Genomic DNA, 18,761 nt, shown 5'->3' on the forward strand with positions numbered 1-18,761 from the left:
TTGTAAGTTATCGTGAGGTTGTAAGTTACCGTGAGATTGTAAGTTATCGTGAGGTTGTAAGTTATTGTGAGGTTGTAAGTTATTGTGAGATTGTAAGTTACCGTGAGATTGTAAGTTATTGTGAGGTTGTAAGTTATTGTGAGGTTGTAAGTTATTGTGAGATTGTAAGTTACCGTGAGATTGTAAGTTATCGTGAGGTTGTAAGTTACCGTGAGATTGTAAGTTATCGTGAGGTTGTAAGTTATTGTGAGGTTGTAAGTTACAGTGAGGTTGTAAGTTACCGTGAGATTGTAAGTTATCGTGAGGTTGTAAGTTATTGTGAGGTTGTAAGTTATTGTGAGGTTGTAAGTTATTGTGAGATTGTAAGTTATTGTGAGATTGTAAGTTACTGTGAGATTGTAAATTATTGTGAGATTGTAAATTATCGTGAGGTTGTAAGTTATTGTGAGGTTGTAAGTTACCGTGAGATTGTAAGTTATTGTGAGATTGTAAATTATTGTGAGATTGTAAGTTACTGTGAGGTTGTAAGTTATTGTGAGGTTGTAAGTTATTGTGAGATTGTAAGTTATTGTGAGATTGTAAGTTACCGTGAGATTGTAAGTTATCGTGAGGTTGTAAGTTACCGTGAGATTGTAAGTTATCGTGAGGTTGTAAGTTATTGTGAGGTTGTAAGTTATTGTGAGATTGTAAGTTACTGTGAGATTGTAAGTTATTGTGAGGTTGTAAGTTATTGTGAGGTTGTAAGTTACAGTGAGATTGTAAGTTACCGTGAGATTCTAAGTTATTGTGAGATTGTAAGTTATCGTGAGGTTGTAAGTTACTGTGAGATTGTAAATTACCGTGAGATTGAAAATATTGTGAGATTGTAAGTTGTTGTGAGGTAATAAAGTATATTTGTCAGTATATTTAGCCTGCTTTCTTTATCATCTGCCTTACTGTTTTCTCCACCACCCTGACTAGTCGACATCCCCACAGCGGCGACTAGCGAATGTATCAGTATGATGGATCATATTTCTCCTAACATACATAATATCTGAATATTTAAATGTGCCAAGTACTCGATGCTGTATTCATAATATCACTTTTGTTTTTTACACTAAATAACATTCTTTGTAGCATAAAGCTTAAGAAGCCCTGCTTACCTCAACTAATTTATGTGCTACTTATTTATATCCTGCATTCTATCATGCCTATGAGCAGTGTTACTACTGCAATGATGAAAATGATGAAAACTGAGTAGAAGTGTTATTCCACGCTGATGGAAACGGCACAGTGCTTCTCCACATGGTTCCACCAGGTGGTGCTTTGCAGCGTTTGGTGTGCTGTTGTGGTGATACTAATCACGCAACACAATGACGTGTTAAATACAGCAGGCTTCTGTATCTCTACATCTAGAACGTTCAGTTCTCACAGCATGAATAGATATGTGTTGTGTAATTCAGATTTATTTCTGATGAACAGATTTATATTGTATTAAACAATTACATTCAGGATTCTGAAAAAAAAAGATCTCTGAGTTGTGGGTTTGCTTTCTGTAGTTTTCAGACCGTGATGAAAGGTGTAATACAGTTAGCATTTTTATGTGCTAAACCACACAATCACCCTGTTGGTTTAGGATTAATGCTTATGTCTAGTGTGTAGCAGAGTGTATAAGTGTGGTGTGTGTGTATGTGTATGTGTGTGTGTGTGTGTGTGTGGTTAGCAGTATGAAAGGGAAAGGGAGGGGTGCTGTAGCACGAGTACAGTGGCTCCATCTGTTTGTGCAGGAAACAGATTGCATCCTGAAGTGTGTCATGCAGCCCTCCATTCAGCTCCCTCGACTGTGACTCAAAACAAATTACAGGAGTACATGTTTCCACTGAGGCATCCGTTAAACATGGACAAAACGCATTAAAAATGAATTTGTTATATACTGATGGGGTTTGAAGGCTCACGCTCAGGTCTCGGTTTGAGACCAGATGCAGCCATCCATCCATCCTGTTCATAAAATTAACAAAAATCATCCCAGTTGTAAAGCTATCTCACTCGGTTTATATCCACACAGGATTAATGTTGTTACGTGTTATCAGTTTAGATGGCTATTACCTTCAGCAATGACCAATTTAGCCATGATAACCAGCAACAACCAGTCCAATATTTAAGGCATTACAGGTGTTTTTTTTTTTTAAAAACAATAGATTTCACCCTCAATCTATACCAAGGGATTTCTGATATTCTCACAAATATTTTTTGTGTTGGAAATTTTAAAAACATATTTGTGCACATGAGCCTTCAGTATAATTCAATAGATGTAAACTGACATTGATAAAACCAAAACTATAGCCTTTGGATTTTGTTGGAATTGAAATGTTTATTTCACAGTGAAGACGCTCTTAAGAGAGACTTTAACAGAAAGGTTTGTTAGAAAAATCTTTTCTTTATTGTTTAACCAAAAAAAAAAACAGCAAGGGTTGTTATAAAAAAGTTTTAGGTTTTGTCATTTTTTGTCATTCAAAATAAAATCTGATGTAAATACAACAATAATCAGTATTTTCAGAAATTCCTCTTTGATATCCTTTTGATTAGTGATATTTCTTGAATAAATGCAATGAATGCAGGTCATCTAGAAACTGACATTTTGACATTTTTGGTTCTAAATATAGAACATAGTGTGGTTATTAAGGTCTATAAAGGAAACTGACATGCATATCATAATAACATGTAAATTGAAATACTGCATAGATCAGGAAATGAGCTTTTCAGTGAGATATTACATCAGGGGTCCAAACCTTTTTAGTCAAACAACCCCAAATGGACATTATGAGTTTTCTTGTGACCCCAAGCCTTTACCGCTCAGTATAATACCACTGTAACATTTCAACATTTTATTACGTCAGTAACATACGTAGATGTAAATAACTAAAAACCAAAGGAATATTCCTAGCGCTGACTTACCAGTCTAGTGGGAGGTGTTGTGTTATTATAGGAAAATAATCCACGCTGGGGTGGTGTGATACGGCCCCACACAGCTTGGTTTATATTCGACGCAGGATTTTTTTGTGCTTGTGCAGAAGCAGCCACAACACAAACAGCATCGCTTTGTATCTTATTTTAACAGAAAATTTAACAGTGACAATCACTAGATGCCATGTCAGAGCCTAAACATCCCTCTCCATCAGGTTTCCACATCCATCTGTAATTTTTTTTTGATTTCATACACAGTAAACTGACAAGCTCTGTTTCTCTTTAAAACTTTCTGCTGTTGTTGTGATTGTTGTCATGAACTGCGTTTCTCATCAAAAACTTCGACCTTACATTCAAAAGTATTTACTAATCTAGAAAATCCAGGATGTACACAAAACAGAGCTTTCTGTAATGAGAGGTTTTTAAAACTTAAACACTAACTGTAATAGGAAACCTGGTTAGTGTTTGTACTCAATAACGGTCTAGAACAGTACATGCTGTAAGTATGCGATTTGAGACAAAATGCTAGTATATTTAGTGAGAGTCGACGGGAATGTTGTCAGTTTTTATTGCTGAACTATGCTAGTGCAATCATTATTGTGAAGAAAACTAAAATAACATGTACATTTAGGCCTAAATATGGCTTGTCTGAATGTGACTCCTGGTAACATTTCAAAATATTAGCACACAAAATCTGTCTTCCATGTTTCTAATATTAATTTGTAAAATAAATAAATGACATAAAAGAGGAGATTGTAAGTTTCTCTCACAACCCCATTTGTAAATCAAGTCACCCCATGTTGGGTCGTGACCCCTGTCACATGATTGTGCTGAGTGGAAAGCCTTCTTCAAAGTTTAGATAATGCTGTGGACATTGAGTGAAATTAACTCTTTTTCATCGTGTTTTGATATTTTTATTACTACAGTTTAAGAAAAGACAATTGGCAATTTAACCAAAAATCTGAAAAATAAATATTGACATTTCTACCAGTAGCGTCTTGCAATAAAACAGTGTAAATGAGAATATAATCTTGGGGATCATATTAATATTTCATTCTTGGTGGTCCTTAGGTCTTGGTGGTTCACTCATACCTGACAAAATTATCCAGGAAATTAACTAAACTTCATATTTTAAAATATAATTTATGACTGTTAACCATGATTCTACCACAATGACTTCTTTTGCATAACTTAGAAATATCGTGCCTCCATATTTCCGCAATTAGATGGAATAAACTCATAACACGTAAATGTTCTCCTTGCATCAAGGATTTCTCATGAAAAACAGAATAAAAAATACAATAAACACGTTTTAGCATTAACAAGTTTGTCTTAACATCCGAGAAACACCATATACAGGGAATGACCCAGTGAAATAATCAATGCCTGCTTGTATAAGCAGTCTTTACTGTTTAAGCAGCAAGATTAATTTTAGATTTCAACTCTCTCTGCGACTTGGGTAAAGACATTTCCAGAGAAAACCCTAACACTCTCTACCCCCAATTCCCCCCCCCCCCCCCCCCCCCCCCCTTTTTTTTCTTTCAATTCGGCCACAACTGTGAAAGGGAATTTTTTATTTTATTTTTAATGTATGCAGGTCATTTCCTCTTTCAGTATTAGGTTGTGGTTTCTGATGCCCACAGAACCAGCAGATATTAAATAATACTAAGAATCAAATCACATAAATATTCCTTATATATTGCTTCTTTAAACTGAAACATGAAATGTTTGGATTTGATCTTCAGTTAGACAGAATCCACTTTCAGTGTTTTTGTCTTAGACCTAAAATTTATATGGATTTTGAGTATTACTGTTTATTTAAAATAAATTCCATTCATTTTATAGACACACCCCAACGTCCCTTAACTCCGCCCCGTCTCTGACATCCACAAGCACCCAGCGCAGCCACATAATTCTCCTTTGAGGAAAAAAAAGTGAAGCTGTGATTTGAAAAAACTTAGCAAGAAACACTATAAAGCCAGAATAAACACTGGCAGTGCTTTTCCATGATTCAGTTATTTATTACTGGTGAAGGAGTTTTAGCTGGATGCTCAATTAGTCACCTTGCTCCTGGACAGGTGTGTAAACTTAATCTGTACAAAATTTTGAATAGTTCACATGGCTGGCTTTACACACCAAATCACGTAGACACGTAGTTCTTGACTCCACCTACTTAACTGTTAGAGAGCTAATCTGAACTCATTTTTAATCTTGCTTAATGCTCCTTTAATGACTTGTGGACGTCTGAAAAATGGGGAGTGATTTGGAGAGGCAGAAAAAGTCAGATTCTTAAGATGTGAATGTATGATGATTCTAAAAAATGCATGAATTTCTTTTAAGTTTTATTAATGATTTAAGTGTTTATTGAGGGTATTTGAGGGTGAAATGTGAGTTTGGTGTGCCCTAAATTGAAGCATTTCTTCTCAATGGTGCACCAAGCTACTAACATGGATACATATTTTATTATTTATGATATTTTCAATATTTTAGCATAATCTATTTGTAGGTTTAACCAGTTTCTAATATTAATATAAACAATAATTTTTTATACGACTCTTTGTATCATTTCTTCGTATTGTCACAGCCTAAAAGGACCTTCTAAACTTTTATTATTTTAATTTCTTACAGTAATAATCATTATATGTAAACCTTTATTCATATAAAGTGTGCATTAGAGGCTTAATATGAACATTAATAACATCTTTTAAATGCAGTAGTGTATTGGTTTATTAATGATTTCCTTTGTTTTGCAGCACATTAACCTCCATCCTGTTAGCATAAACATGCCATTAGCACTAAAAGTCTGCTGTGTGTCACCCTGTGACATTTAAATAAATGTGTAAATAACATTTAAACAAATACAAAAATGAATCATGTCTAATCCTTTCCATTAGTAACAGAAAAGCATTGAAACGAAGAGCTATCCTTTGACAGACGTACAATTCAGCCAATGAGAGTAACGATTCCTGACGGGCAACCAATGAGAATCGACAAGGACTGGTCTCTAATGGCAACGGAGGCGGAATTTCTCACGCTGGACACTCTGGATACTGGAAAACCATTTCTCTAAAGTCCCGCCTTCCGAGTTATATGACTGGCTAATGTGTCCCATTCTCTGTGCTATGATTGGTTAAGACAATCCCGAGTGTGTAAATATAGCCAATCGTAATGCAAGAGGCGGGATTTGTCGGTCAAGGAAAATAACGTTGGAAAAGCTTCCCATAAAGGCGAACGGTGAGCGGTTCTACATCAGCGGAGTGGAGATAAATGTCTTATACACAGAATTGTGCAGATAAACCGGACAAATAACAGACAAAACCGTTATCTTGCAGGTAAGGTGAGTGTTATTTCATTTTCAGTAAACCTTTATTTGCTTTTTGGCTTGTAATTTTTTAGTTGCTAGCCCTGGAAAAGCGCTGGAATGCTAACAGGTAATCAGTAACGGCTGTATTACAAACGCGCTCTTTACTCTATGTCCAAGTGCACTACAGAGGGCGCGTCATAATGACGTGTGCACCCTATCTAGTGCACTACATGTGTAAGTGTGGGGTATTTAGGATGCGGCCTGTGGAAATGTCTGTATGGCGAGGACAAACGAGTGGAAATTGCACTGAGCGTGAAAAGTGAGGAGTAAAATTGAGATTATTTTAATTCAGAGTTTGTGCTAAGAGATTTTTAGTGAATATTCGGACAAACTAAAGGTTCAAACAATGATGCAGAAGGAAAAATGTAGCTCGCAAGCTGAGATTTGTGTTAGCTAGGTTAAGTTAACCTGACTAGCTTTACCTAGTTATATTAACCAAGCATGTTTTTAATAAAATAATAATCACAAACATCATGTCTAGTGTCCTAAATCTCCTAAAAATGGTACATATTAATAATAATTATTATAATAAAGAATAAAAAGGAAAAGCACATGCCTATAAAGACTTTCATTTCTATATCATCCCTGTAAATAATTTTCATATTTTTATTAAAAATAATGTTTTAGAGTACATCACATCTGATCCTCTTTAATCAAAACCTTTAATTAGGATATTTATTTCAATATTGAATTGATTTTGCTATTCAGGATGCCACAATGTGATTCTAAATCAATTCATTACGCATATTAATCTCAATTCTTTTTCAGATGATCTAGGACCTAAAATATCTGTTTCTTTTAAACTATAGTTTCTATCCATCACGAGAAACTTGCCGTAACCACGGCGAAGTGAAACGGTGATGAGATTATTTTTTTAGTCCAAACTAAATATGAAGATGCATGTCATGTTTCGTGATGTGATATATTTTATTATAATAATAAATCATTTTACTCATTTAAATGTTGCTGATATCTGACACCAGTCAGACTGAAAAGAACGATAAGGAAGTGGAAGAGGATGTGTACACTACATATCAGTGTAATACTGTAGAAGTATTACTTTTTTTATACTTGACACAGAATTTTGCTTCTGCGTGCAGAAACAATGGAAATGCAAGCGGCATTGTTCACACGCTCTCTGCGTATCTTATGTACGTCCGGAACATTAAAACCCGATATTAACTAGATCAGAGCCTAAATATCTCCGGTTTCAGGTTTCCAAGTTTGTGGAAAACGTTTATGCCCGGTGATGTTAAACACACTGACAAGCTCTGTATCTCTTAAAACATTCTGCCATTGTCGTGATTGTTGTCATGATCTGTGTTTCAAATCAATAAGCTCTGAGCTGACACTCAAAAGTATTTACTAAGCTAGAAAATCCAGAGCACTAGTACGCAAAACAGAGCTTTAAATGGGTTTGAGAGGTTTTTAAAATTCAAACAGTAACCATAATAGGACAACTGGTCAGGGTTAGTACTCGGTAACTGTCTAGAGTAGTACACAAGTATGCGATTTCAGACACAACGCTAATTTGCTTCTTGAGTTGTTTTGGCTGCATATTTGGAGTAAATTCAATTCAGAGATTAAATTCTCCTCTACTATGTCCTGGTACATTGCTCCATTCATATTTCCTTCAACGATGTGTAATACCTCAGTACTGTATGCAGAGAAGCAGCTCCATATCATGATGCTCCCACCACCGTGCTTCACTGTGTGCTTGGTGTTCTTGGAATCAGCCATTCTTTCTCCAGACATGACAAGCTGCATTATTGCCAGAGAGCTGTATTTTTTTTCTCTTTTTGTTCCAAAAGAGTTCTGATTTGTCTAAATGCTCCTGTGCAAATTTTAGATGTGCTTCTTTTTATCCACTTCTTCTCTCCTCACTGCAGCGTACTTCAGGAATACCAGGAGAAATAATAGTAAAAATCGAGGGTGGGACACGGTTTCCAGAGAAACAGGACGTTTCGGGGAGAGTCCTTCAGCGTGTGACAGTTTATTTCTCATTGTTTTTGCATTGCATCATTTTTTACATCATTATCTTTTTCGTGGCGCTGATATCTGGAGTGTAAGAGGATGTTTAGATGTTTAAAAGCTAAGAGTAATCGTGTGAAATGAGGAAGTAATTAGTGTCAGCTCGGTTTCTTTTGGTTGTAATTCACGTCCTTTCTGTTGACAGTACAGAGCCATAAAACAGATCAAGCTTAAATAGAGAAGTTTAGTAACAGTTTAGTGATTATGCTCGACAGACGAACGCTTTAGACTCATAAATCAGAAATGCTGAACCTTCAGTATGGTTCCCAAGCTGAGCATTATGGCACCTTTTCTGTATTCTCTAAGATTTCTGAGACTCGCACAGATAATTCAGCGGATAACTCATTCATTCATGCTCATATGATTTAGTTTTTCCGAGCACACCGATATCCAGCTGATAAACCCGGTCAGATCTGTGTTTAGTCTGCCAACACCAGTTTCTGTTTTCTCTCTCTAACTAAAGCCGGCTCTCAGCAAGACTTCCACACACACACACACACACACACACACGCTCAGGTTTATATGAGGATCTGGAGATTTGTACTCGGAGCAATGAACTCCACATGTCCTCAATTACGCTGCTCACAGTGACACGAGCATGTGGAAGGGTTACGGTTTCATCAGACTTTTTAAACAGTTCACTCTATCGTTAGATCATTATCTGATTTTGATTGTAAGAATTGTTTCTTGGGACAATATAGCTCTAAATTCACATTTTACATGCCCCTGCCACTGAGAGCTTATAGCTTCCTCCCTGTTTGTCATTCAGAGACGTTCTCTAAGCCCTATTCGGATTCGTTTATCAGTGGGACGTCTGTAATCCTTTTTTTTTTTTTACATGTCAAATCAGTGACTAATATCTCACAGCCGGACAAATGACCACAGGAGCAGTGAGTTTCTAGCGAGTTGTATTAACTACAAACCCAGATTTTTGCATCACACTGTCACGTGTTGACACGCCGTTCGCAACATGGCGTCCAAGCAGTCGAAGAGGCGCCGGAGTAGAGGAGGGACGCTGGAGTAGAGAAGAGAGTAGAGAGGCTGGAGTAGGGAAGAGAGAAGAGACGCTGGAGTAGGAAAGAGAGAAGAGACGCTGGAGTAGAGAAGAGAGAAGAGACGCTGGAGTAGAGAAGAGAGAAGAGACGCTGGAGTAGAGAAGAGAGAAGAGACGCTGGAGTAGAGAAGAGAGAAGAGACGCTGGAGTAGAGAAGAGAGAAGAGACGCTGGAGTAGAGAAGAGACGCTGGAGTAGAGAAGAGAGAAGAGACGCTGGAGTAGAGAAGAGAGTAGAGACGCTGGAGTAGAGAAGAGAGAAGAGACGCTGGAGTAGAGAAGAGACGCTGGAGTAGAGAAGAGAGAAGAGACGCTGGAGTAGAGAAGAGAGAAGAGACGCTGGAGTAGAGAAGAGAGAAGAGACGCTGGAGTAGAGAAGAGAGAAGAGACGCTGGAGTAGAGAAGAGAGAAGAGACGCTGGAGTAGAGAAGAGACGCTGGAGTAGAGAAGAGAGAAGAGACGCTGGAGTAGAGAAGAGAGTAGAGACGCTGGAGTAGAGAAGAGACGCTGGAGTAGAGAAGAGACGCTGGAGTAGAGAAGAGACGCTGGAGTAGAGAAGAGACGCTGGAGTAGAGAAGAGAGAAGAGACGCTGGAGTAGAGAAGAGAGTAGAGACGCTGGAGTAGAGAAGAGAGAAGAGACGCTGGAGTAGGGAAGAGACGCTGGAGTAGAGAAGAGAGAAGAGACGCTGGAGTAGAGAAGAGACGCTGGAGTAGAGAAGAGAGAAGAGACGCTGGAGTAGAGAAGAGAGAAGAGACGCTGGAGTAGAGAAGAGATGCTGGAGTAGAGAAGAGAGAAGAGACGCTGGAGTAGAGAAGAGACGCTGGAGTAGAGAAGAGACGCTGGAGTAGAGAAGAGACGCTGGAGTAGAGAAGAGACGCTGGAGTAGAGAAGAGAGAAGAGACGCTGGAGTAGAGAAGAGAGAAGAGACGCTGGAATAGAGAAGAGAGAAGAGACGCTGGAGTAGGGAAGAGAGAAGAGACGCTGGAGTAGAGAAGAGAGAAGAGACGCTGGAGTAGAGAAGAGACGCTGGAGTAGAGAAGAGACGCTGGAGTAGAGAAGAGACGCTGGAGTAGAGAAGAGAGAAGAGACGCTGGAATAGAGAAGAGAGAAGAGACGCTGGAGTAGGGAAGAGAGAAGAGACGCTGGAGTAGAGAAGAGACGCTGGAGTAGAGAAGAGACGCTGGAGTAGAGAAGAGAGAAGAGACGCTGGAGTAGAGAAGAGAGAAGAGACGCTGGAGTAGAGAAGAGAGAAGAGACGCAGGAGTAGAGAAGAGAGAAGAGACGCAGGAGTAGGGAAGAGAGAAGAGACGCTGGAGTAGAGAAGAGACGCTGGAGTAGAGAAGAGACGCTGGAGTAGGAAAGAGAGAAGAGACGCTGGAGTAGGAAAGAGAGAAGAGACGCTGGAGTAGAGAAGAGCGAAGAGACGCTGGAGTAGGGAAGAGCGAAGAGACGCTGGAGTAGAGAAGAGACGCTGGAGTAGAGAAGAGACGCTGGAGTAGAGAAGAGACGCTGGAGTAGAGAAGAGCGAAGAGACGCTGGAGTAGAGAAGAGACGCTGGAGTAGAGAAGAGACGCTGGAGTAGAGAAGAGAGAAGAGACGCTGGAGTAGAGAAGAGAGAAGAGATGCTGGAGTAGAGAAGAGACGCTGGAGTAGAGAAGAGACGCTGGAGTAGAGAAGAGCGAAGAGACGCTGGAGTAGAGAAGAGACGCTGGAGTAGAGAAGAGAGAAGAGACGCTGGAGTAGAGAAGAGAGAAGAGACGCTGGAGTAGGGAAGAGACGCTGGAGTAGGGAAGAGACGCTGGAGTAGAGAAGAGACGCTGGAGTAGAGAAGAGACGCTGGAGTAGAGAAGAGAGAAGAGACGCTGGAGTAGGGAAGAGACGCTGGAGTAGAGAAGAGACGCTGGAGTAGAGAAGAGACGCTGGCTCTTATTTCACTTTAGGACGAACCAAAGTTCCAGCTGTAATCTGACAATACAATAAAACAATAATCACAAAGTGTACGAGAAGCATCCGATTTTCGTTTCATGACTCGGGAAGTGTTTGATATCGGCGGGAGGGACACTGATACATGCACTACGGGACTAAATAGGCACCTGACAGCAGTTATTATGAATTAAATTACCTCAAGACCCCATATGCGTTTAATCCTGTCCGAATAGGGCTCTACACATTCATGTTCAGGAGGAACTCCACCCCTTTTTGGCTAGCTACGACTGTTGATGTTGGTCTGTCCATGTTAGCGTGAAACCTCAAGAACGTGTGGTTGAATGTTTGTAGTATTTTTATGGAACTTAACCAGCAGAGAAAATGAGAAATTGATCCAAACAAGGTCAAGGTCACAGCAAGGTCAAATGTCTGACTTAGTTTTTCTTCAATGGCTTCTTTCCTGTTTGTCGTACAAAGATGTTGCTTACACACTCATGGTCAGGAGGAACTCAGGACCCATTTTCATCTACGATTTTTGATATCAGTCCATCCATCCATCAGTCAGTGTGTCTGTGCGTCTGTCCGAGATTCTCATTAGCGAGATGTCTCATGAAGGAGTGGTTGAACGTTTGTAGGATTTATAGGGAATTATCATTGTAACCAGCAGATGAGCGGATGAGAAATTGCTCAAAACAAGGTCAAGGTCACAGCAAGGTCAAATGTCTGATGGTTTTTTTCCTTCTGTAGCATTCTTCGTGTTTGTTTGTATAATAAAGGTAGTTCTGGCCTACAGATTAGTCATGAGAAGGACTAGTCAGTCACCAGTCAGCTCAGATCAACAGCAACACGTGGAAAAGATGGACAGATTTTGTGGGATAAATACAGACTGCTGTTTTTGTGCAACTGACAGCTTGGATGTGGAAAAACTGAGAAGTGTATGAACATATATGAGAAAAAACTTAAAGGGGTAATTCACCCAAAAATGAAAATTCTGTTATTAGTCATTCACCCTCATGTGGCTCCAAACCAATAAGACTTTCATTCATCTTCAGAACGCAAATTAAATCATTGTTAATGAAACCTGGGAGATTTTTCCGTCCCTCCATTGACAGTCCATGTAACCAAAATGTTCAAGCTCCAAAAAGTTCACAAAGACATCGTAAAAGTAATCCATGTGACTCCAGTGGTTTAATCTCAATTTTATGAAGCGATACGAATGCTTTGTTTGCACAAAAAAAACTTTACTTAAGTCTTTATTCACAAAAGAACTTCTCTCAGATCTCAGCCACACGTTCACGTGAGAACCATGCGTGTTGTGTTGACGTGAGAGCGGACGCACTCGCGATACAACCGGACCCAGAAGCGCTGCACTGTTTACAGCAGAGGAAGAGGGACAGTGTATGCAGGCTTCATTTATTACATTCTGAGTTTATTTTGCCTTAGGTCTTGGTTTATTTTTCAAAATGGTGCTAAAGTGTGCATTTCCTGGATGCCAGAACCTTGAGAAACTTCCTCTGCTGTAAACAGACAGAATTTTCATTTTTATGTGAACTATCGTGTTAGAGAAAGCCTTGTTTAGAAAGTCTTCAGTCGTCATTTTGGTAGAAAATTGATCCTGTTACAAGAACCTGTTAGCAGCGTCCAATCAGAACCTGAAAAAGAACCTGAACGCCAAGGTTGATTATAGATTATTTGAGATGGAGCAGCTTGAGATTTTATGGCTGTTTGGGTAATTAGCTCTTTCTGAGAGCTCTCGCGGTGGATTTCAGTTTAAGATGCGTCTGGTGTGTCTGATTCACGAGACTAACGTCACCGTGTACAACAACGTCACCAAATACAGTTCAGCTGATGAGTCAAACAGGCTTCGGCTCTGAATCCAAAACAATCCACACTTCCAGGTAACGTGTTTGTGTTTGTGTGTTTGTGTGTGTGTGTGTGTGTGTGTGTGTGCGCAGTTTGTTTTATTTGTTTTAGGTGTTTTATTTGCAGTGTTAGTCACAGCTCGGTTATTGGGTCTCTGTACATTTCTTTCATTTTCGAATGAAAATAGGAAACAACTACACCTCTTTTGAATTTATTTTAATTTTTCATGACGCTCCCTCAAATAGAAAACGAATCAAGTAAAATATTGAGTAGCTTCTACTTGCTCCACCACACACACACTAGAAATGAGCCTCGTGCGATCATTAAGCAATATCAAGCACTAGCAAGAGTGAAGTGAATATCAGCACAAATGAACAGATAGATAATCAATAGATAATCCCAGCCGTGAAGACGTTCAGTGTAACCGCACACTTGCTCATGCAGTCTTCTTCTTCTTCTTCTTCTTCTTCTTCTTCCCTCTCTTCTTAAACTCAGAGTGGTGGAAATGCTCATTTTCCCATCTTTTTTTAGGCTATCGGATCTGGACGATGAAATCATATACCGTGATTGTTTTAAAACTGAATGTCATAAGCAGGGACAGATCAGTATTGCACAAGCCTGCTACAAATCAAATGTTCATGAACAGAAATATGAAGAAATGCCACTGCAGTAGATTTCAGTGTGAAATGACGGGTTTTGCCTCGGAGGCCTTTTGGGGGAAAAAGAGCCTGTAGCTAACATTACTGACCCAGCCAGCCACATTAACTAAAACGCTAGCTAACGTCAGCTACCATCGTTAGACTTTTTACGATTTGGACATCTGCACTGAGTGATCAACATATACTTCTCATCCTCTTGCTATTTTTAAAAGGTCACTTAGTGATCCGTGTTAGCACTACATCAGGATCTGACGTCAATCAAAATTGGGGTCTTCGGGATTTTCGTACGATCCATATATTGAAGAGAAAAAAAATTACTAAAATCGCCGTTTTTATATATATTTTTTTTAAATTTAAATTAATCTGTCTTGCTATTCAGCCACTCAGATTAAGGCTGGACTATATGACAATATAATATCAATATCATGATAAATTATGTTGCAATATGTTTTTCTGCGATATTGTAAATATATCGTATAATATAACTTTTTCTTATACATTTAGTTATAAATTTCTTTCTTTTTTCTTTTAAATAATTACAAACTGACTTAAAGCAGCTGAGGAGATGTCCTTGATCCTTAAAATCATACACTGTTTAAAAATAGTGCCATTCTTTACAATTTTCCAATGTTACAGATTATAATATATTTGTAAAATATAATATATACAATAAATAGTAATATTTTTTATAATGAAAAATATATTTTTTTTTTACATAGCATTTAAAAATGCAGTGCTACTGTATTAAATACAAAAGTAAATATAGTTTTGCACACCTCGTTTGCATACCTATATATATATATATATATATATCTTTATGTATGTGTATATGTATATATTGTTTTTCATTTTGAATAGAGGGATGAATGACTGCAGCCTACGCGGAGCTTATTTTAGTGCGTCTCTCGTGTACCGCGCGATGTGACTGGGCAAGCACACAGAACTTCCCCTGAAGCAGTAGAAGTCATTTATCAGACTCCCACATTCATGTGCTCGTCAGGGGAGAGAGGAAGTCCACGATCCTTCCTGGTAAATGAGTAGTCAGAATTCACACACATTTTTCACCAAGTAAACCCCGTGGTGAAGGGTAACGAAAGTTCACAGGTGATGACCACACAGCTCCGTTTCCCTGTTCTCTATATCTCATGCTTACAACCTTTCAGACTTTATGTATATTGTATAACGTCATGCACTTGAACAAGGTCCTGAAACCCAGAGGTGATGTGTTCACGGTGTACTGATTCCAGGAAAGTCAGGCTTAATGACACACACCTGTGCTGATCCATGTGCTGTTCAGCTAGGACTGAGTGGTGTTTATTGTTTATATATTTATGTATGTCGTGCACATTTTTATAAAATGTGATTCAAATCAAATCAGCTACTAGGATTTTTTTTTCTGATTTAAACAATGAAACACACCTGAGAATTAAAAATGAGCACTTTGTACTTATCACACCTGAATTAAAAGGCTTACTGAAGATCAGTGAGGAATAACTAAGGATTTACTAAGGAATAAAACATCGCAGGGTGTGCTGGAATAGGAAACTAATCAGAGTGAAGGTACTGTTATCAGCTCGGATCATTTTTATAGTTTTTTTTTTTTTTTTAAATTAACAGCACACCTTGAAGTGTTTTATAACTCTAATACCACAGCGATGTGACAACACTAAAAAAGGTTTATTTATTAAAGAACATGTCGTTTTTTTTTTTTAATCAGTTTATAGTTACATTTAATGTTGTGGAACATCTGTGAGGCAAGTTAGTTCCTGTTCTCACACACATTATAGTAGCAATAAATCCCTCATTCCCTCACCAGTCCCTCTCTCTCTCTCTCTCTCTCTCTTTTTAATTCTCTTGAAGTTAATAAGACAAAAAAAAAAAACCCCACAACCTGCAACAGAAAAACCAGAAAGTCCCGAGGTCTTTCCCACCGTGGAAATCCTACTGACTGTTATAAAGCACTGACACTGGAGACTCCTTCCATACGCAGGCGTGTTCATATAAATCTGCAGTGACATTAGAAGAAGAAGAAGAAGAATTATTTTCAGAGCTGCTGTTATAGGAAATTAATCACCACCTTCCGACCAATCAGAATGCAGAATTCAGCAGCGCTCTTTTCAGAAGGTGATATTTATGTCGGATTCATGACATCTCTGATTAGAGTGAATAAATAAACTGGTTTATAGTGAGAAATCGTGAAGTGCAGTCTAAAAATGAAAATCCAGATTCAGTACAGAAATTTCATTTCCAAGGAAATCTGGATTGTTCATGACGAGCTTTATTTCAATGAAAGTTAAAACTGAGAAGAAAAAACGTATTTCCTGAGCTGCTTTCCTGTTCGTTTGTTTTTAAACATGTGATGGCGCAATAATGGTGGAAACTTAACGTAAAGCATTACCATGGTGACGTCACCGTGTCTAAGGCCAACCCTTAACTTTTGGTACAATACACTAATAACAGAACATCGCTTTGATTGTGTGTGTGTGTGTGTGTGTGTGTGTGTGTGTGTGTGTGTGTGTGTAGGGGGTGAGGCCTGTTGCTGGTGAACGTTGTAGTTTGTGTAATTATCGTCTCTCTGACAGGTCTCTCCACAACCTCTCATTAAGGTGGGAGAGAGACAGACGGAGAGAGAAGGAGACACAGCCATGTTGTCTGAGGCCCCAAATCTGAGTTGAGAGGCCAAAGCAGGGACGAGGGGTGAGGGGCAGGGGCAAATATTCATACAGACCCTTTTCCCTCTAGGGCTGGGTGATCTGACCAGAAATTTCATATCACGATTTTCACGATTTCAGGGTGACTCATGATACGTGATGTTATCACCTTCTTGCTTTCCACGTTGCTTTTTAAGAGTATTTTTGCGACGTTACTGAACAGAATCACCAAACTAATTTCCCTATTAATGAAAATGTAGCTTTATTAAGAAACATAACCTCAAAGTAAAATAATAACAGACACCTTAAGCCAAAATACATTTGAAACAAGTTTTAATAAAGTGCACTTCCCAACAAAATGTAAACGATTATTTCTAAAATGCAAACAGTCAGCATGGATAGTGTATTTATAAAACATTAAATATATAAGTATGTGAATTCTAATAATGCTTTCAGTGTTTAAAAGTGGAATAAGTGGAAAGATTTGACTGATTGACATGCGAGTGAGTATTTAAATATGTTTAAATACTGAGTATATTATTGAATTGGTTTTATATTTTATTTAACAATTTTAAAATAAGTGATTCGTATTGCAGTTTTGGTTTTTATTGCGTTTCTTACAGCATTCTGTGTACGGCTGAGGAGCAGCAGTGTTAGGAAAATGTTAGCATTGTCGTAAAGAGGATAATCTGTTTTTAGAAGTTGCTTAAAACCCTCATTATGATCGTTGTAATGGCTGTTATATCGTTAGCCAGGTAAAATATCACTGCATCTTTCCAGCACATTCTCGTTTTCTCATGGAGTGTCTTTTTCAAGCACGTTAGTTCACTTCACCTCTGTTTCTGGCTGCGATGCTTTTCACGTGTGTTCAACGTGTTGTCTGGATTTCGGATAACATTCTCTGGATTGCTTTCTTGCCGGTTAAACACGTTTATTGTATTTCCTCGACATCTTGCCTTTGCATGTTTTGCAAACAGCCGTTGTTTTGCGCCGTGTCCGTTATGTAAAATCCAGCATTTTCCTATAACGGATGTTTAATTTTTTAGGCTTCTCCATGTTGTCAGCCCATGCTACTGTGTTCCTGTCTGCGGTCAGGGAGAACGTGAGCTGGACGAGTGACTAGAGTAACATCTGCTTCTTAAAACGGCTTGGAGTGCCATGTCTGAGTGTTTTCACTGCAACTTAAAAGTATCATAGAACTCACTATCTCTCTAAAAACAGACCATGGAGGCGTAAATCATTCACGATCTAAAATCTCTCTCTCACTCACACACACACACACACACACACACACACACACACACACACAGAGAAATCATGGAGAATTTCAGCTAGAGCCTCATCATCTGTCCAGACAGTAGTGTTTTGTCTCTACAGTTTTATAACTAACCTGCTGTAAGAATGTCTGTATGTAAATGATATCATACAAGAGATTGATGTGTATTTTTTTTAAAAATCTTAATTCAACAAAGCACTTTCGTTTATATGGTGTAAAGATAAGCGGAGTGTGTTATCAGCATAGATCATGTGTGATGAACAGTTATGTGAAGGTGTGAGAGTTGAAATCCTGTAGCATTGTTCACTGTTCAGACAGTGCAGTGTGTCTGAGTAAAATGTGTGTGTGTGTGTGTGTGTGTGTGTGTGTGTGTGTGTGTGTGTGTGTGTGAGAGAGAGAGAGAGAGAGAGAGACTGTGTGTGTGTGTGTGAGAGAGAGAGAGAGAGAGAGAGAGAGAGAGACAGTGTGTGTGTGTGTGTGTGTGTGTGTGTGTGTGTGTGTGTGTGTGTGTGTGTGTGTGAGAGAGAGAGAGTGAGTGAGAGAGCGAGCTGTTCATATCTGATGGATAAATGAACATTTCCCTTAATCAGTCAGTGGATTTAATTATCAGCCTAAGTGTGCAGTTTTCTGAATTAAAATTAATTTTCATTGAATTACTCGCCATTTAACGTTAGTGTATTTAATAAAATGTTTCAGTTTTTATCACAAAAGAAGTAGGACCGGATGATATGATGATGTGATATTGATATCGTGAGAATAATAAAGCTTTCTATTCCTGAGCATTTCCACATTAAGTCTGAGTTGACGTTGGTGCTTGGACCCTTAAACCTAATAACATGGGTTAATGTGGCTCGTGATTTCCACCACTGTAATAAAATTAAAAAAAAAACTGGACCCTCTGGCTCTGCTTCACGGACCCCACTTTGAGAAACGCTGCTGTAAATCATGTAGCACTCCAACAACATGATCAAACATATCCATGTTGTTTTGGTGA

General features: G+C 38.5%; 1 protein-coding gene across 6 annotated transcripts in view; it reads left to right on the forward strand.

Annotated features, from left to right (window-relative positions):
• Positions 1–6,120: 6,120 nt before the first annotated feature.
• Positions 6,121–18,761, forward strand: part of nck1b (NCK adaptor protein 1b) — a 69,352-nt gene continuing 56,711 nt past the window's right edge. For 2 of the 6 annotated variants that reach the window (XM_026944727.3, XM_026944729.3), the window contains exon 1: positions 6,123–6,280. The gene's annotated coding sequence lies outside the window, so the exon portion shown is untranslated. Of the gene's footprint in view, positions 6,281–18,761 lie in introns of all 6 variants that reach the window. The other 4 variants (XM_026944726.3, XM_053234581.1, XM_034303182.2 and 1 more) reach the window with 4 other exon arrangements.

Source organism: Pangasianodon hypophthalmus, chromosome 1, assembly GCF_027358585.1.
Source record: "Pangasianodon hypophthalmus isolate fPanHyp1 chromosome 1, fPanHyp1.pri, whole genome shotgun sequence".
Taxonomy (NCBI): Eukaryota; Metazoa; Chordata; class Actinopteri; order Siluriformes; family Pangasiidae; genus Pangasianodon; species Pangasianodon hypophthalmus.